Raw genomic sequence first — 8,364 nt, 5'->3', positions numbered from 1 at the left:
CCTTTAAGCTTTTGGATAAATCGTAACCATCTGGCTTTCTTCAGCAATTCTTTAGTTTGAGGATAACCTTCCAAGTATTTCGGTCCTTCTGGCTCTGCTCTTAGTAATTTTCCCATCCTCTGTTTTGAATTTCAACTGAGAGCTCTTCTGGGTGTGAGGGTTCAGAGAAAAATATGGCTCGGTTACAGGGTTTAGGATAGACTGTAGTGGATGCAATCGGGGTTTAGAATAAACTGTAGTGGCTGCAATCGAAAATGGAGAACAGGGAATGGAAATATCTGAATCACAGGAGGAACAGAGGGTGAGCAACAGTAAACAAGCTCATAAAATAAAATGCGGATGCATGCGAGGAGTATGGTATTAATGGAGTGGTAAATGAATGGAGTAACGTCGGGATTCTTTTGAATCGGATGACTGTGTATGAAATGTTACACATCTCAATGGATGGCTGTGGAAAATACGGCTAAGAAGAAATGTAACAAAATAGGTCACGTCTCAAGAGTACAGATAATAAATGAAAGTGTAGTCAGTCTTGAGTTTAAACTCGAAATAATCATGAGACCGTTGGAGAAATGAATGCAAGGTGTGTGGAGTGATATCGTGGAATAGGAGTGGTAATGGAGCTATCGTATCAAATCATTGCACATAGTAGAACTTTTTATGGTTTGATAACTATGCGTAATCATGACTTTAATTGTTATTTGATAAAAAAAATTTCTCATACCTTTGGAAACTTTGTCATTTCTTGCTCAAGGCTTCTAACCAATTGCTCTTTCTTGATGTCTTGGAGATGCCCCATGTCTTTAGCTCAAGTACACCTGCATTTCATGATTATTGCACTAACAGTTGACTGTAAATTTGAAAACAGAGTGATGCTGGCTGCAGAAATCGTTTCTGGCTGCGGAAACTGCTTCTGGATGCAGAAACGGCTTCCAGCTATGGAAACTGAGACAACACCCACTTAACTGAACAAAGATAGTTAGAGAAGAACTAACTGAATGAAAATAGTCCTGAAAGGGACTTTTATTGATGAAATGAAATGGAATGAAATGAAAATGAAGTGGAGTGAAGTGAAATGGAAATGAGAATGAGATGGAGGTGAAGTGAAATGGCAAATGAGATGGAGTGAAGATGGAAAGAGAAGGAGAGGGGATTTTTTTTTTTTTATAGAAAATATAGAGTGTCAAGTGTCCTTGATTTTCACTCCATATTTTCTGTATAAGACTGCCAATCTATGATTGGTTTTCAGGCTTATACAATTATTATTATTATTTTTTATTTTTTATTTTTTTTTCACTGAAAGAATAAAAGGCTAGGCTGGTGGGGGAGAAGGATCCTTTTCCACCAGCCTTATTGCAGAATTCTCTTGGAACATTTTGACAAATTCTTCTTTTGAGAGTGGCTTATGATAAATTTTCAATCGGTGGCCATTCACAATGAGAGGAGTTCGAAATTCATCAATGGTCTTGATTCTTACTGCTCCATTGTTAAAGACTTTGTCAATCTCATATGGCCCAAGCCAATGAGTCTGAAATTTTCCTTTGAAGTCTTTAAACTTGGAATCAAACAGTAACGCCCAATCTCCCTCTTGAAACTTTCTCTCTTTGATGTGTTTGTCATGCCACTTAGCTCTTTGATGTTGAACTAGATCAGTCCTCAAAATTGCTTCTTGTCTGATCTCATCTAGCTCATTCAGCTGCTCCATTCTGTGCTTTTGGGCTTCTGATAGATTCATCCCCAATTGGACTGCCATCTTGAAAGTCTTGACTTGAAACTCAATGGGGAGCAAAACCTCTTTCCCATAAACAAGTTCATAGGGAGAATGTCCTGTTGTGTTCCTCCATGTAGTTCTGTAGGCCCATAAGGCTTCAGGAAGCCTTTCTGCCCAATCTCTTCTGTGTAGATGAACAGTTTTGGTGATGATGTTCTCAAAAACTTTGTTTGTAGATTCCACTTGGCCATTTGCTTGCGGATGGTAAGGAGTAGATTTTCTGTACTTGATTTTGTATTCTTCCATCAGCTTCTCCATCAAGTTAGATGTAAATTAACTTCCCTGATCTGTCACAATTTCTCTTGGGACACCAAAACGAGTAAAAATATCCTCAAAAAGAAATTGAACAATTGAATTTTCAGTGGTAGAAGGCAATGCTTTGGCTTCTACCCATTTAGTGACATAATCAGTGCATACCAATATATACTTCTTTTGTCTAGATGGTTGATTAATGGGTCCAATGAAATCTAAAGCCAATTTTTCAAAGGGTTCGATGAGTACCTGTGGTTGTAATGGCATTTCATTTGAAAGAGTCGGTCTCCCAACTCTTTGGCAACTGTCACACCTTCTGACATATTGTGTTGTATCTTTGAAAAGGGAGGGCCAATAATATCCTAAAGAAAGGATTTTATAGGCCGTCCTTTTGTCAGCAAAGTGTCCACCGCATGGTTCATCATGACATGCCTTGAGGATGTTAGGCATTTCATCTTCCCGAACACATCTTCTGATCACACAATCTAGCCCTGTTTTAAACAATTCATTAGAAATCCATGAATAACTTGAACTCTCCTGAATAATTTTTCTTTTTTCACCAGGAAATATATGTGGAGGTAGCTTCCCTGTAACCAAATAGTTAGCAATATCTGCATACCAAGGAGTCTTAGTAGTTACTGCAAACAAATATTCATCTGGAAACTTATCCTCTACAGGAGAATCTTCGTTAGTATTTGGATTCTAGACAAGAAATCAACTACTGTATTTTGTTTCCCTAGTCTATCCAACACATAATATTGAATTCTTGTAAAAGTAAGAGCCATCTTGTAACTCTGCCGTTAGTAACAGGTTTATTCATGAGATATCTAATTGCATAATGATTAGTATGGACAAAAGTTTCATAGCCAGTTTTTTTTTCCCGTAGAAAAAGTCGTAATTTATATTCATGATGAAATAAATTAAATTTTTTAGATGCTTAGAGCATATGCAGATAGCTGTCCATGGTTAGGACAAAAAAACTAAAAAATATAAAAAATAAAAAATTTACAAAAACATCAAGCCTATACTTTTCTGCCCTTCTTCTTTTCCACCCTACGCCAACCCTGAGGGTCAGGAGAGGGGACAATGATGGCCTGCGGGTGCTCTTGTATGTTCACTGGAGATTCTTTGTCGGATTCTGATCCTTCAGACCCATGTGTTCTTTTATTGCCACTAATTTCCAGCTGTGGGATTTCCTGCTGCTGAATATGGTCCTCTATTTGTGGGTCTGTTGCTTTTTCTTTCTGTGTGCCGTTCTGTTCCATATTTACTTCAGGTTCCTCTTGGTTCATTGTGTGCTCTTGCGCCTGCATATCCTCTTTTTCCCTCCAATCTGTGTGCTGCCATCCATTCGAATTTTTTGGCTGTTTCTTGTTCACTTTGGAGTCCCTCTTACCCAAAGGGCAGGTGTTTTGAAGATGTCCTGTTTGCTTACATCTAAGGCATCTAAATGCTGTATTTTCATAATCAAGCGGTTGTATCCTCTGCATATTATTATAGTTCAATGTGATATGATCTGGTAACCCCAAGCTCAGATCCACTTCTACACATATTCTAGCATAGGTGAAGATTCCTTGGTTAATTCGTTCTTCATCTGTTTTAAGGTATCTCCCCATGGAATTTCCAATGGCTAATAAAACTTTGTGGTGCCAGAACTGTAGCGGGAGATTATGCAATCTCACCCAAATAGGAACTGTTGTTACTTTCATAGTATTTGCATCAAATTCAGGAAACCAGGGGATGGTGAATAGGCCAGCCTTTCCCCAGAACCATGGTCCTTGATTGATAATGTTGTCACGTTCTTGTTCTGTTGTAAAGCGAACTATGAAGAAACCTTTGGAGCATAGATGGATTTCATAGTCAGGTGACCATGTTGTAAGGATCCAATGATGCAGGGCGTCTGACTTTGGCCAGAAACCATTAAATCTACATATAACAGCATGAGTGGCTAGATCAGTGTGTATTCTATTTACCTCCGATGAAGTTACTTGGATCGTTGGAGATTCGATTGTTTGTTCCACAATATAGGGACCTGGTAGCTCTGGTGCTGGTGCTGGTTTGTGTTGATAGTTTTCCCCTTTACCATTCACCGCGTCCTTGAAGGAGCCTGTATTCTTTGATCTGGGCCCATTGACTGCATCACGAAAAGAACCAGGGAACTGTGATCCGCTGGCTGTTGCTCCTCCTCGTAGCCTCATGTTGACTATTATGTTAGATCCTGGCTTGATGCTGTAGTGGCCTATTGTCCAGTGATCTTGTAGCGATCTGCCTTCTGAGAGCAGATGTTGGAAACCTTCCGGAAGGCCAATGTGACTGGTAATGATTTCCTTCAGTTTTGAGACTTTGTCTGTGGCCTGAACCCAAATTGGGGTTGATTTCCCAGAGGGGGGCTTTATAAATATTTGAAACCATAGATCTGATGAGCATACCTTCCGATCCACTGAATCTGACTTATCCAGGTCCGATTTTGTGGGTTTGGTACTTAGATCTGGTGAGTTCCCACATATCCTCTGCCTGGATCTGGACAGAAGGATTAGATCCAATCCAGATCTGCCATGTTTGGCCCATTCTATTGTGGAAGAAGGTGGATTTGCTGCATACAGGCCACTATCTTTTTTTCCCGCTTCCGGATCACTGTAAAACTTATCGATTTTTGCCCGATCTGTTTTGAAAAGGGATGGATCTGCCCAAAATGTCCATTGCCCCTGTTGTTTCCCATTCGTCCTGCAGATCTGCTGAAACGAATTTTGATAATCATCCTTAGCTTCCTGTCGGCGTTCGCAGTCGGCCGAGATAGTAAGTACGATGTCCGTTAGGAGGCCCCATTGGTTCTTGTTCAGCAGGTTCGGTGGGCCGAGTGCTATTGCCCTGTCCAGGAGATCCGTCATGAGGTCATCTTCGCATTCCGGAGCGGGTACCTTCCAAGCGCTTCCTTGCTGTGACGAGATCTGTGTGAAGGCTTGGAAGCTGTGTGGCCCCTTCGTCTCCAGCCGGTTCTGGGGAGATCCAGCCCCTGCGAAGATACCTGCACTGTAAACCCTAGCGCAAAGAGCCATGTTCTCTCAGGTGAGAACAGATCAAGTATCTTCATGTTCCTTCATAGCCAGTTATATAGTGTCTAAACTTATTGATTGCATGAACAATAGCTAAGAACTCTTTCTCAGTCACAGTATAGTTTAACTCAGTGGGAGTCAAATTTTTACTGGTGTAGTAAATGGCATAAGGAACTAAATCCTTTTGTCCCAACACAGCTCCTAGAGCTATATCTGAAGCATCTGTGGAAATATGGCAAGGAAGTTTCCAATTCGACCCTCTCAAAATGGGTGCTTCAGATATTCTTGTTTTCAAAGTTTCAAATGCAGATTGACAATCAGGATCCCATTTGAATTCACAGTCTTTTGTAAGTAATTTGAAGAGTGGAGATGCTATTTTGGTGAAGTTTTCAATAAATATTCTATAACATCCAGTAAATCCAAGAAAACTTCTAACATCTTTTTGACAATTTAGAATAGGCAACTTGGAGATGACTTCAACTTTTGATCTATCAACTTTAATCCCATCCCCTGAAATATGATGTCCTAAAACAATCCCTTCAGTAAACATCATAAAGCATTTTTCATGACTTAATGATAGGTTTGTTTCTTTACATCTTATAAGGACTTTTTCCAAATTCTCTAATGCCTCTTCAAACGAATTACCATAAACTGTAAAATCATCCATATAAACCTCTACACAATCATGGATTAGATCGGAAAAGATTCCTAGGACTGCCCTTTGAAATGTTGCGGGTGCATTACATAATCCAAAAGGAAGTACTCGGTAAGCAAAAGTTCTCCATGGACAGGTAAATGTGGTCTTTTCTTGATCTTCAGGTGCTACCTGAATCTGATTGTAACCAATAAAACCATCCAAAAATGAAAAATACTTTTTGCCTGCTAAAGTATCTAATACCTGATCGATAAAGGGTAAAGGAAAGTGATCCTTCAAAGTTTCTTTTTTCAATTCCCTGTAATCAATGCATACCCTCCATTTACCATTATTTTTAGGTACTATAACCAAAGGAGAAACCCATCGGCTATCTGAAATTGGATAAATGAAGTTTACATTAAGTAACTTTTGGAGCTCTTCTTTCACTATCTCCCTAAGGTTTGGATTCATCCTTCTCTGAGGTTGTCTGATTGGTCTACTGTTTTCCTCAATGTAGATGTGATGAATGTAAGTCTTAGGGTCAATACCTTTCATATCAGTATATTCCCATGAAAATGCAGTAGAATTTTTTTGCAAGATTTTGGTTAGTTCTTCCTATTGTGATCTTTCCAAATTTTTGTTGATATTCAATGTTTTTCCTAGAAAGATCTCAATGGCGGAACTACCAAACTCTTCCATACATAAAAGAGACATTTGTCTAGATGATAAATACTCAATGTCGGAATATAACTGAAATTGTGTGTGGTCATATTTTGAAGATGTTTCAAAGTTTTCTAATGTGTTCAGAATTTGACTATCTTCACTAACTTCAGAAATGGTAAAGACAGGTTGTATAGTATCTTCATCACCAATCCACTCATTATCTCCTATTTCTGTAATTTCTTTTTCTGGAGGATACAGATTGAATTTCTTTGTCGAATTACCATCAGAAATATACATATCCCTAGACCTACAACTGATGAAAGCATCGACTGTGGCTAGCCAAGGTCTTCCTAAGATGAGAGGGTGTCCTCCTAAATTACTCTTGGGGGTTAAAATCATAAAATCTACTGGATATTCCCAATATTCTAAGGAGACTGAAATGTCTTCTAATATACCATCTAGTTTAATAATTGATCGATCTGCAAGTTGCAGTAAAGTAGGTGTAAAGAGACGATTAGGAAGTTTCAGTTGTTCCATAGTCTGTCTACTCATAATGTTGATAGCAACCCCTAAATCAATCAAAGTATTTGGAATTTCAATCCCATTGACATGTGTTTTGACAATTGGACTACCGGGATCTACATATTTCTGCATAGTCATTTTTCCCATCATGATGTCTGCAATTTTCCCTACCAGGTGGATTCTTCTTGTGTCTCTAGGTTTCCTTCCTGGCCTTTTAAGACTCAACTCCTTTATTGTTTTTTCTAGAATAGGAATCTCTCTAATGGCTTGTAACAAGGGAATCTTGATATAGACATTCTTCAATTCATCTAGAAAATCATAGTCAGGCAATAAGATTTGTTTTTCCACCCCTTTTCCAATTTGTAATCTTTCAGTAAAAGGAGGTGTCGATGAAGATGCAGGTTGCTCAACTATAGGAGTTGTGGGGGTTAGCTCTTTTTCTTTCTGAGTGTTTTGGTTTTGAAGAGATGCTTCAGAACCCTTATTGGCTTCAAGAGATTCTTCCTCAGAAATGCTTTGATTTTGGGCATCTATAGAGGGTTTATCTAGAACTCTACCAGATCTGAGTTGTACATCATTGAGAGGAACAATCATATAGGCAGGAAATTGTTGACCTTCTACCATGTAAGCATTTTGAGGGTTTTTATTATTGGGGTTTGGCAATGGCTGAGAAGGAATTTGATTTGACTTCTGTTGGAATGGAAGCAAGTGTTGAGAATTTGGGTTTTGTTGAGAGGGTTGTTGTTGTTGAAATGGCAATGATAATTGTGGGTTTTGATTTGGAAGTTGTGGAGCTTGTTGGTTTTGAAAAGATTGAGGATATTGATAAAATTGAGAAAATCTCCCATAAGGATTTTGAACACCTTGTACCCATGATTGAAAAGTATTTTGAGGTTGGGACCAAGTTTGTTGCCAAGGATTCCAATTTGGTGGGGGCTGAAAGTTCATAGAGTTGCTAAACCCTTGATTTTGTTGCCCCTGACAAGGTCTGCTTGCAACAAAACAAAGAGACTCAATTGTATTTGGATCTTCTTGAAAGACAACTTTGAGCCCAGGAATTGATGGACAATCCTTGGTCTCATGATTCTCTGAACAAATCGCACATGTTTCTACAACTTTTGCATCCAAGGGACATTCCCTAAGAGCATGTTTTTTTCTACATTTTGGGCAAAAGATGGCTAAAGCTTCAGCTTCTTCTTTCTGCTTATTGTGGATCCTAAGAGTGTCTAGTTGCTCACTAAGACTCCCTAAGATATTAGTTTTGAATTCATCAAGCATATTGCCAATCTCAGCCCTACTTACTGATCCAGTTGCAGATTTGTATGCTCTGATGAGAGAAGGATCTCTAGGCCCTTTTCCAGTTTTAGATTTTCCTCTTCAGAGATGGACACACAGTTCTGCTATATCATGAAGTGGAAGTTGAGATATGTCTCCTTTTCCCATCATGTTCAAAATATCTATCCATTCAT

This window comes from Pinus tabuliformis, chromosome 8 (genome assembly GCF_031772625.1).
Source record: "Pinus tabuliformis cultivar Carrire ecotype Pingquan chromosome 8, CPIR1, whole genome shotgun sequence".
Lineage (NCBI taxonomy): Eukaryota > Viridiplantae > Streptophyta > Pinopsida > Pinales > Pinaceae > Pinus > Pinus tabuliformis.
Note: the sequence above shows the minus strand (reverse complement) of the source record.